Consider the following 24,135-nt stretch of genomic DNA (forward strand, 5'->3'; position numbering starts at 1 on the left):
ACAGCCAGCCAAACATCTGCAACTCCAGCTGTGCACACGGAAAGAGGATGGGAGACTGGGTTCATGGTCACACAGGTGGGCACATTCCTCTGCTTCAGACAACCTTCATCAGATAATACGAGAAGAGAGATCTAAAATAACTATTTGTGACTCAGTGACGACACAAACCACAAAAAGCACAAGTGAGAAGATGGAGCTATGCAAGGATGACAAGAGAGCCAGGCTTGTCTTTCCAAACCGAGTAACGCCCTTGGCTGCCCCAAAGACTAAAGAGGTTATCTTTCGTATAACTCAAAGCATTTGTCAAATATTCATGAAGTTCACAGACTGTTTGACTAATTATGAGTTAGTAAGGATTTAAGTCAATAATGTACAGAAGAAAGAATTGCTATTCAGGACTGAGGAAAAGAAAATCTACCTTTTCGCTGTACCCAGGGGTTAAAGCACATTTCTCACTTTTAATTGCAAACACCATTAAGTACTCTGCAAAGGACAGTTATCTTAAACAATTATCAGGCTCCGAGGTCACCAATTAGAACCCTGCAAGGATTTGAATTAAAAAAAGTTTTATGATTAGGTGGAGTAATGATCCAAGAAAGAGATTAGTTCTGTTCAGACCACACTCATTATAAAACCCATTTCCTTTGTGTGAAGATTCAATGTCTTTCTCATTTATCCCGCTGACATTATCACACGTTGAGATAGAAATATGACTGCACTAATAACATTCTATAACAACCATATCACACAAGCATTTTACTCTCTATTACTTTTGCGGCTAATAAGATTACAAATGAGTATTTTTCTGTTGGTTAGATGGACAATAATAAATGCAGTGACTGATTTCAAAATAAAATCAAAGTAGAATTTATCATCTGGTTACCAAAGGTTTAGATCAGGTCCATAATCACATACAAAGGTGAAAGCAAAGAAATGTTTGGAAAAAGGTGTAAGAGACTAAATTCCATTTATTGTATGATATTATCTGAAGGGGTCACTCTTGTTTCAAACAGAACATATAAATATAATGAGCCAAGGCTACAACTAGATCCCACAGGAAACATCTAGAAGAGATCAAAGGCATCAAGGAATCTTAAGAGATAGGCCCCTCACCACATACTCAAAGACCTCCCAACACACTTGAAGGCTGAAATGAAATATAAAACACACACCGTGCCCAGTCATGTTAGCCACCTGGAAACTACCAAGTGTAAGATACTGAATAACAAAATACCATGGCAGCATAAACGTCCTTTCTGTCAGATTTTATTTAATAAGCATGACAGAAAGTTAACATACTTCTGCCATATCAATTAGCATATGCTGTAATAGTTATGGCCTCAGAGGACATGACACATCTTTATATAGATGCATGCAGCTGTTAAAAATGAGTAAATGTATATCCTAAAGCTTGAGGGAACTCTCCCGACGAGGTTAAAAGATTTAGGTTAGTTAATATGCATCCCAAAGGTTTTACTTGCCAAATATACTCTGAGGCTCAATGTGTGACTCATTCATTACTTATAGGGCCTGTCTGTGCAAGTGACACAGAATCATACAAAGTCTACGTGACTACCTTAGAAAGGTGTTCTGTTGTCTATTTTTTGTGTTAAGCACTATTTGATGATCTATGAGCTAGTGACAGGCTAAGATGAACACCCCAAAGCCAATAGGACCATTGGTGTTTTTGGATCAGGTGCTGGGTTCAGCACCCATGGCAACCGGCTCATCAAAAGTCACAAGACAAAGGCAGATGAGCAATATAGCTGAGGTATCACTGGAGAGATGGTTCAGTGGGTAAGAGAATTGCCTACTCTTCCAAAGGTCCTGAGTTCAATTCCCAGCAACCACATGGTGGCTCACAAACATCTGTAATGAGGGCTGATGCCCTCTTCTGGCCTGCAGGCATACACACAGACAGAATATTGTATACGTAATAAATAAATATTTAAAAAAAAAAAAGAAAGGAAAACGAGGAAAAGCCTAAAGAGTTCTACGGAATGGGCAATAATAGGGAAAAGGCTGGTCAGCAATGCCTAGTTAAGCAGCTAAAATTGCTCCAATGCTTATACTATAGGAAAAATGACACAGGAGAGAGTAACATTGAAGGCATAGGAGAATCAGGACAAAAAGGGAGAAATTGCAAAGGCACATCAATTCCATTTACAGGCATGAGGACTCTAACACAGAACAGCATTTGGCTAATCTAGAAGTGGCTGCTTTAGAGCTTTAGACTCACCAGGAGCCCAGTCTAGAACAGCCTCTCAGCAATGTCTGAAGCGTCAATCATCTGACAGCAAGCTGTATACGAAGGTTCCTTTCAGCCTTGAGATTTACACATTTTCACAATCTGTCTCACTGACTAGCTCCTAGACACTTAAAACTGCTATTCATCTCTGAAAATCCGAAACCCCTTTCTGCACCTTGAATATAGACAGCACGCATCAATACAGACTGCTGAACAGGAATAAGTAAGCGATGGTATTCTTCGTGGTATCAGAGTGAGACCTGGCAACCATTAAAGAATAGCCAAGATTAGAATTAACAAAATAGAAGCCACTGTCACTTTGTGTCACAAAAAGCGCTCCGGTGTCAGTTATTAAACTGTTCTCTTAGCTCCACACCCACTGAGGTGCACCCTGTTGGAGAATGGGCAGAGGTTCTGCAAACCCCACCTCATGGTCTAAGTTTCTCTCACTCCAGCTCAGTCTGTCTTCTTATACCGTGTCTTTTGTGTGGTGCTCATGGTTGCTGGGACCACCGAGGCTCTCTAGAACTTCTAATATGGTGTCTAGCATGCAAGACTACAGCCAGCTTTCCCCACAGCTGAAGAACTTTCCAAATGAGCTTGTCAGTCAGTGTTGAAATTAGGAGCGGCAGGGCTGCGTCCCCGGCACCCGGCCGCCCGCATGGCTAGCTTATACCCAGAAATAATTACACGGAAACTGTATTCTTTCAAACACTGCCTGGCCCGGCTAGGTCCAGTTTCTTATTGGCTAGCTCTTACATATTGTTCTAACCCATTTCTAATATTCTGTGTAGCCCACAAGCTGGCTTACCAGAGAGGATCTTAACCTGCGTCTGTCTGGAGTGGGAGCATCATGGCGACTTCTCTACTAAGCTTCCTTTTCCCAGAATTCTCTTCTGTCTACTCCGCCTACCTAATTTTCTGTCCTATGAGGGCCGAGGCAGTTTCTTTATTATTACAAGACCCACCTCCATCAAGTCAGGATCTACCCAGGTAAACAGAAATTACACCAGCTGCTTTAGTAGAAAGGATCTAACACAAAAGACTGGACAGACAGACAGACACTAAGAAAATGCAAAAATGGAAAATACTGAAGTCACTTAGAAATAGTGCCACATAGCCAGGCACTGGTGATACACACCTTTAATCCCAACACTCAGGAGGCAGAGGCAGAGGGATCTCTGATTTTGAGGCCAGGTTGGTCTAACAAAGTAAGTTCTAGAACAGTCAGTGCTACACACAGAGAAACCCTGTCTCGAAAAACAAAAAAAAAGGGGAGGGGGAGGAAGGGAAGGAGGGAGGGAGGGAGGGAGGGAGGGAGGGAGGGAGGGAGGGAGGGATAGTGCATTGCAGACTGCAGCAAGCCACTGGAGGAACAGAAGGAAATCATTTGCTGGGATGCTTCTGAGCTGGAACTAAGACTCACTATTTGCTCTCTCAGAACCTGGAAATGGCTCTCTGAGGAAACACAGTTTCTGAGGAAGCCCAGAGGCTTAGACCACCACAAACTACTGAGCCCAGAAACAAAATGAAAAGGAACAAAGTCCTCACTAACCCAACAATAAGAAATTTTATTGCTTGCATATTTGGGGGTTATGAGTAGATTGATAATTTTTTTAAATCCAGTAAAATATAAAAAAGAAAAATATGGGTGATTGTATCTGACAACATATTAAAAATCTCAAGAGAGCTGACTGCTGTCTATGCCTAGCCCCAATGAGGAGTTACACATTTCAAACGCACGCTATGTAGGAATAAATGAGATTCCCAAAGGTCCCCCAAATGCATATGGCCCTTCAGCTAGCTATAAAAGCAAACAGAAGCAGAGACTCCCTGCCCAGCACTCTACCACAGAGTGCAACTCAATGGGTAAAGTGGTAAGGGACACGTTTAACAACTGACGTGGAGTCCGTCTGTGAAATGAAGTGACAGTGACTTGTTTCGTGAATTCTGATCTTGGCTATTCTATAACGTTATCAGTCTCACTGTGCTGACATAAGGAACATCACCCTTTATTTGTTCTCCTCCACCCAGCAGGTCTCCTGTGAACGGATGAGCTCCAGCTTCCTTCTAGGCATTTTTTTTTAACCTTCTTACTGCTTGTAGGGCATCAAAGACCTTCTGATTTGATTCTTCTAGTCGAATACGTCTTGAAAAGCCAAATAATCTCATTTTTTAAGATTTGTGACGTATTGGTGGTGAGGTGGCACTAACCACAAGACCCAAGAGTGTCCCTGGGCACGGGGCGTTGTCTATGGCAGCCCTGGGAGCCGCAGAGTAGAGAGCAGAGGGTAATCACAGCACGGCCTCTCCACTGTGTTTATTTGCTTCCCCTCCTCCTGGTAGGTATTATAATGATGGCCATCACTGTTCAGGAAAATGCAATCTATGTAATGACCTTAACATAGACATTCTTGATGGAATGAAACCAGAATGAATATTCTTGGAGGCTAAACGATCTGAGCTAAATTTCTGGTGTCCCCTGTGAAAGGCACAGGGAGACAACGGCAGGTGATGCTCACCTTGCAAAAGGTACCTATCAGCATCCTGGTTTGCGTAGCACAGTAAACATTTCTATGAATATATAATCATTCACCACATTATTCAGAGAGAAATGTTTATCATCTTCAAACCATTTGCTATTCCAAGAACTAATTAAGTTTACAAACTGTGTTGTGAATACCAGAAGGCAGTGGATGTACAAATCATATTGTTAATTATGCTTCTGACAAAGGAACTGTATTACAGGTATCACATGCAAACACTGTGACCAGCTAAGTCCTTTAAACTCTATGATCTCAAGCCTGGGAACAAATGAAGCCAAAACATGAGCAAAGATGGATGTAAAATGAAGTTGCTTAAAGGAAAAAGAAAAAATAGCCCCAAGTGATGCTTGATGGAGCTACTGAGTCACCTGTTTTGTTTATGGTATTCTCAGAACAGCATACTAACCTACAGCCTCAAGATAGCACAACTGTCTAGCTTTTTAGCATCTGCAGTAAGAGCATAAAGCAACAATAATAAGGAAATAACTTAATTTAGTAAACCTAAGTATTAAAAAGTGGGGTCAAATTATAAACTGGTCCTTAATACGAAAGCAAAACATCACATAGGTGGCATCTGGTCACCCTATCAGTTAGGGTACTGGTATCTGGTTTAGAGCACTTAAGATTAATGATACGTTTCTGGTACCACACCTAGAAACCACACATAGCAAACTCTACCTTTAGCTCCCATATTTCTTCACGGCCTAATGAAAATGCCAGCATCAGATATGAGATATTTTTATGAGTTACCAGTCAGTACTGTTATTGCCAGTGTTCTTGATGGCCCACCAAAACTAGATGGTAAAACCCCTGCTGAAGATTTCACACACGCTTATACAGGATATAGGAAATCCACCAAGAAATGAACTGAAGACTTCCTCCTTGCTGGCTGTAATACACAGTGTAGAGAAGTGTTATATAGCCTGCTGAGGGAGAAAACATCAGTGCAGGTGTGGACCTTGCATGTTGCACCATCAATCTGCCACACTGATGCAACAGGAACACATATGTTGTGAGGGGAGCCAATTAGTCTCTGGACTGGAGCCCTGCTCTACAGTGAGAAATACATGCTTGGTACTGTAAACGTGGTCCAAATTTCATGGCTGGGAAGGTCACAGGCCCTACAGTTCTACTACTACCCAAAAGTCCCTACTACCGCTGTTCTGCTAAACAGACATGTTGTCAAACTGCCTTTTAAATATTTACACTTATACACAGAGATTAGTGCTGTTCTCAGCCTTGATGGGAGAAGCTTCTATTTACAATGAATGGGGGTGGGGGGGCGTAGAAGCTCATGGCTGCTTAGGACGCCAAGAATCAGACTGCTGGGTGCTCAGTCCTAAACTAGACAGCCAAATCACACCTCCTGATGCTCAGAAAACATATCAAAAGAGGAAAGGATATAAGAGCCAGATGATAATGAAGAGGGCTATCAAACACTACCTTCTGGGTATGATTAACTCACTGCAATCAAGGGCTCACAGAAGCTGTGATTGCCTGCACAAGACTGGGCCTATTAACAGTTGGTCCTGGGAGTTAATGAGGTCCCATCCCTCCCTGGGGAACTACTGACTACTGATGCATGCGAAAAGGAGGGGGTGTCATCATCTTGATTTGTGTGGCCACTAGTCCATCAGGGCCCAGTGAACAGACCCACAGCCAAGCTCTTGCAGATGGCCATGGTAAAACCCAGTGGGTCACAAAACAAAGCTTAAAGACACCAATGTGGGAAATGGACTTGTAGGAAAAGAGGGGGCGGACAGACTATAGAGAGAGGGCGGGTGGAAGACTCATCATGCATCACATACACACCACTACCAAAAGTAAAGTTAAAAGGCTTTAAGAAGTTTTAAATTTTTTTAAAAAGAAAGGATAGTATCTAGTATCTAATGGTAAAAGTAAAAGGTAAGGAAACCATAGACAAGGTAGGAAAATTATAGACAGGCAGGAAGTTCCATAAATGCTTATCCTTATGGCTTAAGAAATCTAGGAAGGTACTTGTATAGATAGAAAAGAGCGGTTTTGAGATTCCCTTACATGCCATGCAACCACTTACCATTAAAGGTATGCCTATGTGAACTGGAGTGAAAAATTCATACATTACATGCTAAGTCAAGGCCACAAACAAAAGACTGCAAAGGGTGAGAAAGACTAACAGTGTGCCACAAAATGTGTACTTGAGAGTGCAAACTAACTTGAGAAGATACACAGACTCTGAGGCTAAAGAATTCATTAAGCCGGGTGGTAGTGGCGCACGCCTTTAATCCCAGCACTTAGGAGGCAGAGGCAGGCGGATCTCTGTGAGTTTGAGGCCAGCCTGGTCTACAAGAGCTAGTTCCAGGACAGGCTCTAAAACTACATAAAATGTATTTTTAGACAACTGATGAACCAATTATAAATCTTACCACAGGATGAATTAAAAACGTGTTTCTTCCTCTCAAATCTGTGTACTCTATTCTGTTCTTTTCAAATGCACTCAGCCTTCAGGAAATGATTTCCACAACTGAGAAACATCGCACTAAAAACTGCCCAAAACAAGATTCACTCGGTGGCTAGGACTCTATGAGACTTGCCAAGTGTGAAGGTTGTGGCTTATGCTTTCATGGATTCTGGCTTCAACGCCTGAGAGGTTCAAAGTTCCTAAATTCTAAGAAAGAAAACAACAGAATGAAAGACAAAGAGGTAGGAATTCAACCAGCTTTGCTTCTGTTTGTTTTCTAAGTCAGTATCTGCTCAGCCATAACTCCATAGCTGAAGCGCAGAAGGCAATGAGAGCAGCCCTGACTGAGTGCCTACCAGACAAACATGTAAGAAACTTTAAACGGTATGTAAATATAAAAACATAAACTAAAACCAATCCACACGATTCCTCCTTGACAGCGGCAAATGAAGGCGGGTCCGTCCTTTCAGGCGCATAAGGGCTCTGAACCTTCCTGACTAAACCTTTTGATCAGGGCAATAATTACCACATTCTTCAATAAGAATATGTAGTGGAAGCATGATAAACTTACAAGTTTCTACTAAAGCCTAGCGAACCATCTGACTCATCTTTCAAAACCGGTTACTATGTTGTATTCACTGTGGATTAGAAAGGTCTATCAAACAGTAAATTCTAGTCGTGATTAGTGTGGCAAGCACTGAATACTTGACACGCAGAACCTTACCCACTCCTAAAACTTCAGTCCCTTTCATTTCTGTCATGAACTAGCTAAGCAACTGTAACTGCCACCTGTTCTGAGGGCATTCTTTTCTAGGCAGTATTTCTGAGCCTCCTATCTCCAGGAGTGGCCAGTCTTTAGTTGGGGAAAAGCCCTCCTCCTGAGAAGAGAGGGGCAGGTGTGTTCTTTCCAGACAGCTGCTCTTCCAGGCAGCCTCCCTCACTTCAATACTGCCCTAATCTTGAGACCTCTTCACCTGCTAATGAAGCAAGTTCTAGTTTGTGTAACCAATGCCAATTACTTCAGAAAACAGAGGACCAGGAAGAGACTCAGAGGGAGCAGTTATCGTTCACATGGAAACCATGTCTTACTTCTACCCTTCTATTGTAAAAATATAGGCAAACTACCAGACCTTGACAAATACCGCCACCTCACAGTGAACTGAGTTTCCTGGCCTGGTCTCTGCACTCACAGCCTTCAAAGACTAAAGGAGTAAGTCTGAATGTCATAGTTGTGACGTTTCTGTCCTCAGTAACACAGCACCTGTAGTTAAGTGAGATGCTGGATCTCAAAACAGAGAAATACGGTTTTCTGAGACATATAGATATATATAGATACACACACACACACACAATCCCAAAGGTTAACCTTAACTTAATGTCAAAGCTTAGCAACTATTGGGCTGGAGAGATGGCTCAGCCATTAAAGGCTAGGCTCACAACCAAAACCCTAAGGCTAGCAACTGTGAGGTTTAACTTAAATGCAACAATTTTTTTCTATTTCATTTAAATTTTGGGGTGGCAGAGGGGATAAGGACTACATAAAAGGGAATGTTTTTTCATTTCTGCATAATAAAAGACTCTCCTTGATCAAATAAAAATCCACAGTAAATTTCTCTCCTCCTGGCAAGGTTCAAACCCAGAAAGATGAAGTAAATAGACAATGCACTGAAACACTCTGGTGTTTCCAGAATGGGAATTAAGGACATCAAATAACTGCAGCGAAGGGAGGAGCTAAGATAAGCAGGTGATAAGCCCGAGCAAAAGCAGGGCTTGCTAGCTATGCTGTATCTGAGAATTTACAAAAAAACAAGGAGATTATACTGAGAGATCAAGTTTCAGATGGAAAAGGGGTGTAACCAGCATTTTACAGAAAAAGGGCACACAGCCCAGCAGATTTAATACATCAGAGGGTGTAGGCAGAAAAGGCTGGTTTAGCAGCTGGTCAGATGTGGGGAAGCCTCAGCCCCTCAGCGCTCCATCGATTTCCCAAGATACTTAATCTCTGACTTCCTCTTTAGTCACGTGGCTGCAGATAATAATACCCCTGTGCGAGACCACTGTAATGAACTGAAACAGAAAGCTAATATAAGCAAGCAATGCTGAAAGCCAGAAACGGGTATTACCGATTATTTCTGTCTTGACATTTCATGTATTCTCTTTTAACATAGTAAGATACAAAAAGGGAGAAGGCCTTAAAAAAAAAAAAAAACCCTACATATCTCAACCACAACTGCAACATCAAAGTTCTCTGTGCCTTCCACCTCTTTTCCTTTCCAATCAGACGCTTGCCCACACGAATGGGTGACCATACTGCCTGTGGTTGTGGGGACAGAGAAATCCCATACACAGTCAATTTCAAGCCAACAGTGAGCAGAACCACTGCAATAGTTGCCACACCCATTCAAGCATGTGTGTGTACATACATACACACAAATAATGAAAATGGTTTTAAAGATTTTTAAAGACAAAGTTCTGTCCAGGCAAGAACACAAGACTGAAGCTAGACAGTATACACGGGGGAGGGGAGGGAGCATATCCTCTCACTCCCATGTGATCTGAACAGCAAGCAGGTTTACTTCCCAGTCCCTGTCCTCAGCTCCTCAGAGAACTTGCAAACAATATATTATGGATGGCTGAATGCATGAGTGCCCTCTGTGCACTACTGATATGAAACAGTAAAGCAGCTCCCCTCCAGCCAGCAAGCTGGCAGTCACCCTATCTACTGGGCATCTAACAATGCTGGAGTCTAAGTCTGCAGGATCCTCCAAGAGACAAGACACACTTTCTAACACATAAAGCTGGGAAGTCAGACATTCGAGAGAGTTATAGCGAAGGGCGATCGGTGTCGTGACAGATGAGCACACAAGGCTACAAAGATTGTATCAGAAGCGTTTTCTCCAGCTCACTCCAGGGTTAAAGGAGGAGAAAGTTAGTTCAGAGATGTTGTTTGGAAGGCTTTCAGCACAAGAGCTGCGACCAGGCCAGGATGCAAGGTTAGGACAGCTCAGGAGGCCCCTGGCGAGGCATTCCTTAGTGATGACTAAAAGTGCTTCTATCATCTCAAAGAAAATGTTTTATGTACTGTCGAGGACAATCCTAGAAAGAAGCTGTGTCTGCAGAGATGGACTGATTGATTAGAACACAGTGATGTGGAGAAGTAGAGGCCAATTCCTTATCCAGGCTAGCCTTAGTCCTCTGAACAGCCAGCCCTCCCTTGCCCTCCGCTGTGTCAGACCATCTCATGACTAATAGATAAAACATTTGGCACCTGTTTATTTAGCAGACCCCTTAGTTTGCAGCAACCAAAGCTGAGCATATCAGCAGCTGGGAACTACAGAAAAGCTCCCCATCTTGCTGTCCTCACCCTTCTCGTGTATCCACGAATGTATTTTAAACATGCCTTAACTTGACAGCTTCTTTGTTCTGTTAACCTATAAAACTTCATGAAACTGTGTTCACTTGAGGCATGGAATTCAGGGTAATCTACCTCTGTGTTCCTGGGTCACCCTCACAGAAATATGGCTCCAGGATAATAATCGCATATTCTCTTTAAGGCGAGGGCTGTGTGTGGCTCCAACAATATACAGGCTTCAGTCTCTCAGAACAGCATAATGTAGGTAGAACTGGGTGTTTGTCTGAGTTTGTGACCCCTGAAGCCATCTTTCCCTTCCTATGCAGCCTGCTCTTCAGTGAACACCTGAGAAATCACAAAGCCAGGTCCACAGGCAGCAGAGGAAGGGGAGGAAGCCACACTACACTGTGGAAGCTCAGTACAGAGGACCAGACTCCTTCTGTCTTAGAACACAGAAGCCACAGGATAGCAACCCAATTATTAGCAGAATGATATATTTTGGGGAGTCAGATGAAATAGCAAGGAGAGAACTTCCAACTTTATGACCTCATATAAGCAACTTGCTTATTGGATTAGCACTTTCCTCATTTTAAAAAAGGGGATAAAAATGGGTTACAATTGTATTGCCTAAAAAGTGCGAGGCCATGGTTCTGGGTTTCCAGAACCATCAAGGAAGAATAAAAAGCAGGTTTTTTGTTGTTGTTGTTTGTTTGTTCAAAGGCTTGAGGGACAAGGCTTATTTGACAAGTTACTGACACAAGATGGGGGTTCACTGCTTGAGCACCCGCTGAGCAGAAGCTGAGGGCTCACTAACAGCTGCTCCTTAGATGGGTGGTTACATTAAAATGCCCTCTTCATTTGTTCTTAAAGACTCCACAGGCTGTGCCTATGGCTCACTTCTCCAGGCCAGACAAAGAGCTTTCTGGAATGACACTTCTGATTGGTGAGAGATGCTTGTGTTAAAGGTAGTGAGTTTGAACTCATACAGAAGGCAAACACTTAAAACCCTGGAAGCCTTGGCAGCACCCACAAAAACTCAGTAACAAAGGAGAGAAAAGGCCACATGAGAAGAAAGCTGAGGTCCTAAGATAACACCTCTGCAAAAAACCTTCTGAGCCCACCAACGAACTTGTGGGCTGGCAGCTGAACTGATATTCTGAAGGTACAAGAGATGCTCAGAGTCAGAGGAAGTCTCTGCATCCAAAACCCAACAGTACAACTGCGTTTGAAAGAACAGTCAACCTTGTAAACTGATGAGCCCCATTTTGTGTGCATCACAATCCGAGCCATGAACATGGCCCCAATCTTGCCATTACTCCTCCCAAGGAGACAGCACCACCAGATCTAGGAGCTCCTCCACCTGGGCTCGCTTTAGGGTCCTGAGCAGTAGGGAGCAAATGAAGAAACAGACCTGTGCTGTGTCAAAGAGCACAGCAGGCCAAGGGCACAAGAAGCATTCCAGGTGCTCCCAACATGCTTGTTCATGGGCCAGGTTCTAGAAAACCTGCTCCTGTGGCTCTAAGAAGCCAAAGCCAAGGTGAAGCTGCTGACAGTTAACTGGCAAGGACTCCAGCAACACCAGCCTGAGTTCCTGTTGCCAAAAGCCAGTAGCAAGCATCTAGCAGCCTGGCCCAGAGAGACCCCTGCTGAGAGCAGGCCCAACTAGTCTGACGGTCACAAGGAGTCCAAGTGAGAATCTCTAAGGCAGGACCCACTGACCACAGAACTATGAAGGACAACACACCAGTTCTGAGGTACGTAGACTGGAATGGGTTAGCATACGGAAACAGACAGCACATGTAGAAGATATGTGGATTTTCAGCACAGAATTACCATGCCTCCATGGTTTCTTGCATCTAGGAAAACAATCTGCTCAAGAGCTCTCTTCACTGAGCACCATTTTCTTGCCAGGGTTCATTCATTTACTCCCCTATCATTATTTATCTATCTGGATCACCTACCTACCTACACACACACACACACACACACACACCTACCTACCTACACACACCTACCTACCGACACACACCTACCTACACACACCTACCTACCCTACACACACCTACCTTCCTACACACACACACACACACACACATTATTTGCATGAACTACCCTTTCCTCTACATTCTCCTCTCTCCTCCACTGTCTAACCACATCCAGGTTCATACAATGGCAGATTAAAAGGTAAAGTACACCCCCACCTCACCTAGCTAACATCTACATCTACCTTCCTAGAAGAAAACACATCTCTATTGAACATGCATTTCAAAAAGGGAATTTAAAATATATTTTGTAAAATGGAAAAGTATCACATATCCAAAACTGAACTCTAAGTAACTTACATTTACATCTTGGAGCTGGCTCTCTAACACCACGACCACCTCCTAGGGCCGCTTCTGATGCTGCCGAGCCCTAACTTACCCTTCTACGTACCTAGTCATCCAGTTCTTGATGCCCAGATACCCTCGGGAAAGAATCCCTGACCTTAATTTGTAAAGAAGAGATCTTGGCATATATGACACCTCACATGAGCTCACAAAGGACCAATAAAAGTTGATCAAAGAGGATAAATCGTCTCCAGTGGCAGAAACTTAGCAAGGAAACAATATCACCTTTCTTACAGATACAAGGTGTCACGCTCAAGTCAGTCACAACAGACTCTCTCTATTTGGGCGCACTCTGCGTGGTCCTAATAGCAACCAAGTGGAGCCGTGTAGAAGCCAAGCAGGCTGAGAGTCCTCTTTCACTTGGGATGCTGAGAGTAGCTGCACACTGCTTATCCCTGAAAACGAAAGGAGCTTAATGATTTACAAAGTATTTTCAAGTCAGTCAGAGACCACAAAACAAGGGAAAACAAACTCTAAGGACGATAAATGTCCACAAAGACAGATGAGGTCCACATAAGCTTCACCTCTGGCAGAGTATAGATGTGACAGCCTCGAAGAAACAATGAAGTGTGAACAAACTGTCACACGCGGAGTGTGAGCTTGCCCAACAGCTTATGATGTGCCGGGAAATACAGCACTTCCGCTTTTTTCTCAAGCCTCCACTGGGTGCTCACAGCAAAATGGACAAGGTCAGAAAAACCAAGAGCTCTTTCGGGTAGCAGGGAGAAACAGCCTCCACCCAGACCCTTGTAAAGCAAAGCCTTCTGCCATCACCTTCACAGTGACCTCTTCTACCTGCCTTGCTCCAGTCAAAGATCTGAGGTGGAGATTGGTCACCTGGGGAGGGGCTGGAAAGGGCTGTGAGGAAAACATCTTCTGAAACCGCAGGGATTCTACAACAGTGCAAAGCATCAGAGCAGGGTTCTCAACTTTTCCACCACCACTATGACCCTTTAATACAGTCCCTCACATTGTGTCTACCCCAACCATAAAATTCTTTTTGTTATTTTCTAACTGTAATTTTGCTACAGTTATGAAAGCTAATGCAAATATTTGATATGCAGATGGTTTTAGGTGACCTCTGTGACAGGGTCATCCAAACCCCAAAGGGGTTTAGAATCGCTACATTAGATGCTATAGAGAAAGAAGAAACCTCTCAGTTCAGCAGTCTAAGCTTTCAACTGAAGAAAATAACAAGCGAAAAAAAAATTAAGATTAAGAAAAGGAGAAACCAGGCAGATATCAACAAAATTACAACCCTGAGAAGTGGTGAGAGGCCTCACTAATAAGAGCACTTGCTGCTAATTCTCAGAACCCGTGTGAGGTGGCTCACAATCACCTTTAACTCCAGCTCTAGGGATCTAATGCCCTCTTCTGGCCTCCACAGGCACCCATCCTCATATGCACACATACACATAAGTAAATAAAGAAAACTCAGCTGGGCATAGTGGACACACCTTTCATCACAGCACTTGGAGGCTGATGAGGACAAATAGACATGAATTTACATCCAATCTAATCTACATAATAAATTCCAGGCCAGCTTAGCCAACAGAGACTCTATTAAAAAATTAAAATAAAAAACTAAAAGAGACAGAAAAACAGGTAGAAAACAGTGCTGCACCTATCTTGTGTTCATTTAAAAAGAAAAAAAAAATATTATCAACAGTTTCAGGCCAATAAATTTAGTTAATTCGAGCCAGGCAGTTAATCACCATAAAACCCACAACTACCAAAGGCCACTTAAGAAGAAATGACATGGACAGCGATTCAGAACAGAGACTTGTGAACAGGGATCAAGCACTCTCGAAGATATTCCAGTCCCACGGGTGCTCTACGGGTGATTCCATCAGACTAGAAGGGAGAACACCATCAGTTCTACACGAACTATTCCAAAACGGAGAAGAACACAAATGCCAAGCCCATTTGTCAGTCTGGGAAACATTATTCCTAATGAACGTGGATGGGAAGGTACCACACAGATATTAGCAACAGGAATCTCGGGAGGTTTAAATAGAATAACACATGAGCTCAGAGCGCTGAGCATGTTCAGGGAGGTAACATGGTTTAACATTTAAAAGCAATTCAACAGTGTTTACTACATTTAAATGACTAAATGGAAAACTGTGAGGATCTGAGGCCATGTAGGAAAAACCTTTATTGCATTAAATCAATAAAATAATTAAAAACTCTTCACAAAGCAAGAGTAAGAGGAAACTTCCTCAACCTGAAAAAGACTAAAGACCATCTCTGAAAAAGTATAGGCGGGCAAGGCTCAATCAGAACAACACTAGCTGCACAAGCTGCAGCCTGAGTCTGATCCCCGCAGCAAACCCAGTGCTGGAGCTGGAGACTGCAAGAACCCCAGGGCTCCCTGCTCCGACCAATTCAGCAAGCTCCAGGTGAATAGAGATAGCATCTCAAAACATATGAGAGTAAAGAAGGAAGACAGCCAATGTCAACTTCTGGCCTCCACATGTTCCCTCACACACACAAACACACACACACAATACTTCTATCACCCATGTTCCTTCGGAGCATAGGTAGGAGTCCTACTCAGAACAAAAAGAGATGAAAACTGAACATAAACTTAACTCAGGTTAGAAAAGACAAACTGTTATTGTCTAGATAAAATGGTCTTGAAAGTCCCAACTTATCCAACAACAAAGACACCAAGTAGTGTTTGATAAATATCCAAGGGCCTTTCAGTGTAGGAAAGTCCATGACACAGCGCTCGAACACACACATACAAACCAACAAGCTTGACCCTGAAGTATACAAGAACTACCTAAAGTAGAATAGAGGTCATACAACCCTTCCTACTGTTGCTTGTCTTTGCTATAGCCTAAAGCAAGTTTTCTCTAAGTGAATTAGCTCCTTCGATGTCTAAGTATTTGAACTGCTGTCTAAAGGAAATGTAAAATTGATTTTAAGACTCACAAAATTTAGCACAAAACTACAAAGTGGAGTAAGTACCACCCAGCCCACAAGCAGTACTAATAGTTCTGACACCTGGTCACATATCCATGCATCGCAACAGGCCTTCTCCCGAGGAACGTCTATCAGGACTCCCTTAAAACTGTTTTTGAGACAACTTTCTACCATGGTATCCAGAAATACTGTACCTTGGCGCCTGTTTAAATGTGCACCCGAGGGGTGACAGTCAAGGACAGTAAATTGCTACAGGAACATCTCAGGTGAAACCTGCTTTTTTTTCTGGAACTCAAAGAAGCTGGCAGTGAAAACAAAATCACCATTGCACGGTTTGGTGCCACTACTCGGTGTCTGTTACGGGAACTGAAGTTTAACCTACAGAAAATACCTGTAAAACATCACAAAGGAAAAAGCTTTTCAAATGCCATCATCATCTAGAAAACTCTATCGTAACCGGCAAGCCTGGCCCACCTGAGGCCCGGGAAACCTCCAGGCTTCACTTTTGTCCACACTTCAGACTCTGTGAATCCATTTCTGCAGCCATCAACTATCCCCAGGCTCCAAGATAATAACCTCTGCTCGGATCTGATGGAACCTTGACATCACAGACATTACCAAAGTACCCATCTTTCCTTCAAAATGGATCTCTCTACTCTCTCCCCAAACCCAACACAAACGCACACATGCATGCATAAGCGTGATTTAAAAAGAATCCAAAACCACAAGATTAAAAATTCCAGGCTTCTGAGTTAAAATGTTATCAACTTACAGATGGACACAACAGCCTCACTGGCCAGAGCTGCGTCATCCCACTGCCCCTGCTCCATAGTCAAGATCCATCTTCTCTTCTGCCACCCAACTCTTATCTTCCCCCATTACTTACCTTTCAAAATCCTATTATGGACGGAAGACCCAGAAAACAAGAAAAATTTTCTTACAGATAAAGAGAAAGTTTTATTAGTTGTTTTTTATAGTCTTGGTACTCTTTTATTACTTCTATCTGTTCTTTAATGGTAATTCACATTAACTCAGAAGACACTATGACAGGGCAAGACAGTCCAGAGGTTCCTCCACCTTGTATTCTTGCTAAGACCATTTCAGGCTTATCCAGAATTTGAGCTCCCTGATGAAGAATCCCATGGAAAATGACCCAACTCTATTCTAGGTGCCTGAGGTCAAGATGCCCCAGCTAACTTATTTTGACTTTTGTTGAACTGCCTGCTTGGTTTTGTGGAACCCTGCCTCTAGCTAAAAGTTTATTTTAGCTTGTTAAACTGCTTGCTTGCACAAACATCCCCCAGTAGCTGCTGAGTGAGATACCAGGATGTGGTTTTTGCCTTTAAAAAGCTCCTTTGTCTAAGGTCCTAAATACCTGAGTGTAGTTCGGGTCGACTGGAAGACTTTCAATTGGCTTTATGCTGTGCTATGTCTGAGCTGTCATCTCTGATGAGCTCCCCCAGAACAACACAGGTATTCATACCATTCATACTCTATTTTCTATATAGTTTCCTATTGAATGTCAAACTTAAAGACAAAATTGGGTTCCAAACTTGACCGGGAACAGGGAGCCTGAAAACAAATGTCTTTGGAATTGCTCAGACCTCATGATTGGATCTCTGGGCACACAGCAGGAAGGTGAGGAGCAGAAAAGGAGAAATTTGCTCTTATGCTGGCCAAGCCTAGGGTGAAACCACTTCTCACTCCTGGGATTTGGAATGGGATTCTCTGGCAGGCAAGTCCCCACAGGGGAGGGAAGGTAAACATCATTCCACCTCAGAAATCCAAAGTTATCTGTATTCTTTAGACATGCAGGCATCTAGAGGTCAGCCTAAAATCTAAGGGAAACCAGAAAAAAACAACCTTTGCTGAGTGAGCACTTACAAGAACCAGAATATTTGGCTTCATGGTTTCTGTGTGGCTTCCAATGTGTTTCACAGAACCAATGAGTGCAGGCTGCTCTATACACCCAGTGATTGCTCCAAAGCTCACAGTGGCTCACACTCTAGGAGGGCTGATAAAAAATGATTTGTCATGGAACATGGGTTACAACCTTTCTCTAACTGTAGGAGACACCATATGGTTCTGCACAGGACAGCTAAAATAGGCACACTAATGTTGTTCTCTAGTCCAGTAGAACTTTATTAGTGGTCACTATAACTGGACTTCCACATAATTTTGAATGTTAAGTAATATTTTTAAGCCAGACATAGTGACACCTGCCTACAGTCCAAGTACTCAAGTGGGCCGATACAGGAGGATCGACAGTTTCAGGAGAAGCCAGGCGGTGGTGTTGCACTGCTTGGGGTTTGTTTATTTATTTGTTTTTCTTTGGTAACTGCTTTCCAGGCTCTGAACAACGTACAGTGTTGTTTTGGGGGTAACATGTAATAAAGAAAAGCTAGGAGCACTATGCATGTAAACTCAACAACTTAGAAGAAATTAAACAGACTGAAATAAAAAAAAAAACAAATAAACAAAAACCTACCCCCAAATAAAAAGGAGAATGTTCAGCAGACTTGCAGCAGAGTTCATCTATTATACAACCCAGATCGCTTTACTTAAAAAAAAAAAAAATCTACGTCAGTTAAGAAATAAAATAAACACCTTCAAAGGGAAACCACATTTTTCTTGAGAATCTTACCTACTCTTGCAGTCTGATCTACAACTGTTTGTGTGGGAGCGTGGAAGAACTGTTCCTGCCTGGGTCACACTCCTTTCTGGAGTTCTAGACATCAGTGTCAAATCACAGGAACACGTCTCTAAGCACTGCCTATGCTCAAGGTTTGCAGCCATAGATAAATGAGCCAGTCCTTAGCCTTGGATTCCTCCCTTCCACTTGCTGACCCAAAGCCCTGGCTGGCCTCCTCTCTCTTAGAAAAGAGCTCAAAGCTTCCCTTCCTCTGGTACCTGGGGTAGGGGAGACAAGTGATCTGGAACAAGGAAATAGGAAAGCAACTCTGCACCTAAAACTTAAATCCATAAGAATTAAAATGTAATCCATAGGAAAAGACATCTAAATCTCTAACCACAAAAGAAACAAAAGAAGCCTGAGCTTGCATCTGACTTTTGCTGACTTCATTTTGATCCAAATCACACAACTAGCAAGTGGAAGAAGACACACACACACACACACACACACACACACACACACAGGCTACACTGAACACCACAGTTTAAGTGGCCAGGAAAACAGGAAGGAGGAAGCAAGCTTTAGGTCTTCAATGTTGCCAAATCAGCAAAGGATGTAGCAGTGCACTGGAAAGTCAGTGAGTGCTGGCCTGCCACCCTGAAACCCTGCATTTGGCTGGCACCAGGACAGACAGGGCCTACGGCTGAGCAAGGGAGACAAGCAAGACACATAAGGACGCCGTGGAGAGGAGCTGCACAGAATTACCAAAGGGAAAAAGGGCTCTGAACATTTTACTGGCTAGACGACTCTGGTAACATCACTGCCACACTACACTTTGTAGTAATGTCTGGCTGGCTTCAGCATTCAGAAGATGTTCCTTCAGGGTCAGCTATGACCAGAAGAGCTAGCTATGTGCTACAGCTACAATAATCAAGACATAACCCCTTTCCACCTCAGTTATACTGCCACGTTTGCAGACTCAACCTGGACACTGGTTCTTTATGACTCTGACATAACCAGATTCCAGTCAAACAGGAGTATTCACTTCCAATATCAGCACTGTCAATATGTATTAACACGTCTGTCTTTCTAGTTATAATATATATAATTTTATTTGTAAAATATATATTTTATTAATGTTGCTTCCTTAGTTTGTCTATTTCCCAAACATCTCCACTGTGAAGGATAGCATAAAGTCTCAAAAGGATGTGTGGAACCAGGCTGGCATTCACCATCCATGGGTTTCTCTAATCCCTGAATACTGAAGCCAAACACTAATATAGACAGATAATGGCATAAATTAAGCCCCACTAAACAACATTTTCCTAGCAAGATAAATCTGGAGTAGGCATCTCTAAACTACTAGGCCAAGCAGTAAGAATCATTCACGATTACAAAGCTATCTTAAAAGCTCATTAATTGAAAGAAACATGGTTCCTTTTGCAGTCAACCAAGTCTACCTGAAAAAGATACTTGCTTCATAATTTTCCAAGAGTTAAATGATCTACAGAAACATATTACCGTTTTATATTCTGTTTTTTTTTCTTTTTTTTATTGATTTTCACTGAGCTCTACATTTTTCTCTGCTCCCTTACTGCCTCTCCCTCTTCAATCCTCCCCCAAGGTCCCCATGCTTCCAATTTACTCAGGAGATCTTGTCTTTTTCTACTACCCATGTGGATTAGATCTATGTAAGTCTCTCTTAGTGTCCTCATTGTTGTCCAAGTTCTCTGGGATAGTGGTCTGTAGGCTGGTTTTCTTTGCTTTATGTTTAAAAACCAGCTATGAGTGAGTACATGTGATAATTGTCTTTCTGTGTCTGGGTTACCTCACTCAAAATAATGTTTTCTAGCTCCATCCATTTTTCTGCAAAATTCAAGATGTTGTCATTTTTTTCTGCTGTGTAAATGTACCACATTTTCCTTATCCATTCTTCCATCAAGGGGCATTCCAGGTTCTGGCTATGACAAACAATGCTGCTATGAACATAGCTGAGCACATGTCCTTGTAGAACAATTGAGCATCCTTTGGATATATACCCAAAAGTGGTATCACTGGGTCTTGAGGAAGGTTATTTCCTAATTTTCTAAGAAATCGCCACACTGACATTCAAGGAGATTGTACCAGCTTGTATATTACCATGCACAAAACTCAAGTCCAAATGAATCAAAGACCTCAAAATAAAGCTAACCACACTGTGGGAACTGCAGCCCCCGAGTTGATATCCCTGCCCCCATTTGAGGTGCTTATCTTCAAGGAAAACATAATAAATTCCCTCTGCTCCTGGAGCAGGGAAGGAAGGAATTTTAAGTGCATGGTGACCAGTCCTTGATCCCTGCCAGGGTCAGGTTACAGTCCCTTCGCAGCCCCCTCCTCATTTGGTGCCATGGTATAAAACCAGCCCAGCAGACAATAAAAAAGAAGCTGTTCCACCTCAAGCTCGTGCTCTGTGTAGTCATTCAACCTGGACACCCTCCGCCGAGACTCTTGGTTCCAGCCCGCGCTGGCGCGGCACCACACTGAACCTTATAGAAGAGAAAGTGAGACACTTGAACACATTGGCACAGGAGACCACTTCCTAAATATAACCCCAGCAGCACAGATACTTGAGAGAAACAATTAATAAATGAGACCTTCTGGAACTGAAAAGCTTCTGTAAAGCAAAGGACATGGTCAACAAGACAAAACGACAGCCTACAGAATGGGAAAAGATCTTTACTAACCCCACATCAGACAGAGGTCTGATCTCCAAAATATTCAAAGAATTCAAGAAATTGGTCACCATTTCCAATCACACATAATCCAATAAAAAAATGTAGTACAGACCTAAATATAAACTCTCAACAGATGAATCTAAAATGGATGAAAGGCACTTAAGGAAATGCTCTACGTCCTTAGTCATCAGAGAAATGCAAATCAAAACAACTCTGAGATTCCATCTTGAACCTGTAAGAATGGCCAAGATCAAAAACACTGCTGACAACTTATGTTGGAGAAGTTGTGGGGAAAAGGTGTTGACTGAGGTTTCTGTCCTGTCCAGTTCCCTGCAATCGTTAAGTCCCAAAGAAATCACACAGAGGTCTACATTAGTTATAAACTGATTGGCCCATTAGCTCAGGCTTCTTATTAACTCTTACAACTTATATAGCCCATTATTAGCCATTATTCTCATCTGAGTTAGCCATGTGGCTCAGTACCTTATTCAGCAGAGCAGTCACATCTTGCTTCTTGTGTTGTCAGGTCACAACTGCAGAAAGAGCTTCCTTCTTCCCAGGAGAACAGGATTCTCCTGTTCTCATTGACCCACCTCTACTTCCTGTCTGGTTGTCCCGCCTATACTTACTGCCTGGCTACTGACCAATCAGTATTTATTTAAAATATAACTGACAGAATACAACTGTCCCACACCACTGAAAAGGGAACACTTATATTCTGTTTTTTAGATCAGTGTGGTGATAATCTCCCTCAGAAAACAAAAACAGAGCAAAACAAACAAAAAACAAATAGCATTTGAAAATATGCAAGTAACATCAGATAGAGAGATATAGATAGATAGATAGATAGATAGATAGATAGATAGATAGATAGATAGATCCACATAAATATTACTTTAAGACTTTAAGACAGTGGTTCTCAACCTGTGGATTATAATCACTGAGGGTCGAACAACCCTTTTTCACAGGGGTCGAATATCAGATATTTGTATTACAATTCACAACAGTACCAAAATTACAGTTATAATGTAGCAATGAAAATAATTTTATGGTTAGAGGTCACTACAACATGAGGAACTGTGTTAAAGGGTCACAGCATTAGGAAGGTTGAGAACCACTGCTTTAAGATATACATAGCAAATACATGTAACCAAATAAAAATACAAGTTAGAACTACATAAGCAACTTTTCATATGAACATATCCATACGCTATAGAGACATTTTCTGAAAACTGGCATCCTACATGCCAAAAGGAAATGCACATGAAGCTATGCATATGAACACACAGCAACGATTTCTGAAAATATTCTTGAAGTGGGCATTCTGACTAATGCTTTAAAGATAGGATTTCTGCAGCACTGCTATTGGACAAGGTCAATGACTTTATAAGCAATCCTCTCCCAACTGTCACAGGTGCCTGGAATCCACGCCTTCAGTTTCAGAGCCGCATGACTTTGGGCGTCCTGAATCCTCTCTTTCCCTTCACTCTCACTGAGCTTTAAATGGACAACTCCAGCATGTCATTCTTATGAGGGCTTCCTGCAAACAGACCATGAGTTACACATCCCCAAGACATCTCCCAGCACCCAGCACACTTCACCACGACATCTTGACAAGGTCACACCATCTTCCTCATATATTCTTCTCTTCTTCTCTAACCATTTCCCACCTAGTGCCTGTTCATTCAATGTCCCTTAGTGAAAACCCATTGCAAGCGAGTAGCTGAAAAAGGACTGCATGCAAGGAGCTGAGTGTCGGCAAGACATTCGTGTTAGTGGATCAGGTCAGGAGCTAAAGGGCATCCTCTGAAGACATGGGAAAAGAGTGAGGAGGGTAACTGAGGAGGACGGGGTTTCTCTCACGGCACTAGCCACACTGTGCAGTTAGGTCTCCTATGTCTGTGCAGACAGGCTATGTATTTCTAAGGCCAGGTACTTACTATTCCTTAGTCACAGTTAAGGTCCTAACAGTCAACATCAACAAATCGACAACAGTAAAATGACAGCAATACATAACATTTATTGAACGTTGTTGGCTGTCAGGCAATAATGTTTTACACCTGGTAGCATGTTTCTTCTTCACCAAGAGTCCTGTAAGGTGGCTTCTTTTACTATAGCCATGGTTTGAATCAAATGAGGAAATTTAGGGCGAGAAAGTTACTTGCGCCAGGACACACAGCTAAGAAGCAATGAGACAGAGGAAGTCTAAGATCCATTTCCCAGAGGCATTTACAAGTGACATCAGTGCAAACTAGAATTCTCCATTTACTCTCTAAGCTACATCTCAAAGTGTTCTAAACCCAGAAACAGCCCGTGGGTGAGGAGGAAAGGAGCTGGTCCTGACTGTTGTCAAACGTCAAGCCCTGGAGGGTCTCAGAGGCCACTGAAGAAAGTGCACAGTCGCATAAGCAGGTCAGAAGCAGGACTTCTTCCTCCCAGGGAGCATTAATTACAGAAAAGAACCATGGGATACAGTGCAGGCCTCTCCTAAATATGCTTTAGAGCATCGAGTTCCAAAGGCTAATCCGCATCCAAGTTTCCAAAGCACAGAAATGCTTCATTCTCCCCACCCCAGTCAGCATGGCAACAGCCAACTCTACCCCAACCTGAGGGCAATTACACACCACCATGGGAACTGCAAACCACAACGCAGGCACCAGGGGCAGTTGAAAGCATTTCGCTGCCATCCACTGGGCTCCAGGTCTGAGGCTGCACAACAATGCAACTACAATAATTATTGGCTTAAGAAGGTATTTCCAGACAGGCCTGACCATTGTACTGTGTGTTGAATGTGGACCAAGAGTTCATAAACATAATTAGCAAGTTCCAAACACTGGCCAGGTGCAGAGTTTAATTAGCACACAAAGCACTTCCACAGAGAAAAC

The 24,135-nt window shown here is 42.7% G+C and overlaps 1 protein-coding gene across 3 annotated transcripts in view; it reads right to left on the reverse strand.

Moving 5' to 3' along the window:
* Window positions 1–24,135, reverse strand: part of Khdrbs3 (KH RNA binding domain containing, signal transduction associated 3) — a 137,396-nt gene that overhangs the window by 95,382 nt on the left and 17,879 nt on the right. Inside the window, exon 1 of one of the 3 annotated variants that reach the window (XM_050145281.1) lies at window positions 3,060–3,198. The exons of the other annotated variants lie outside the window; for them this stretch is intronic. The gene's annotated coding sequence lies outside the window, so the exon portion shown is untranslated. Of the gene's footprint in view, window positions 1–3,059; window positions 3,199–24,135 lie in introns of those variants that run through there. 3 annotated transcript variants of the gene reach the window in all.

The sequence above is a fragment of the Alexandromys fortis genome, unplaced genomic scaffold (assembly GCF_014885135.2).
Source record: "Alexandromys fortis isolate MF-2015 unplaced genomic scaffold, M_Fortis_MF-2015_v1.1 scaffold_2_1_26212458, whole genome shotgun sequence".
Lineage (NCBI taxonomy): Eukaryota > Metazoa > Chordata > Mammalia > Rodentia > Cricetidae > Alexandromys > Alexandromys fortis.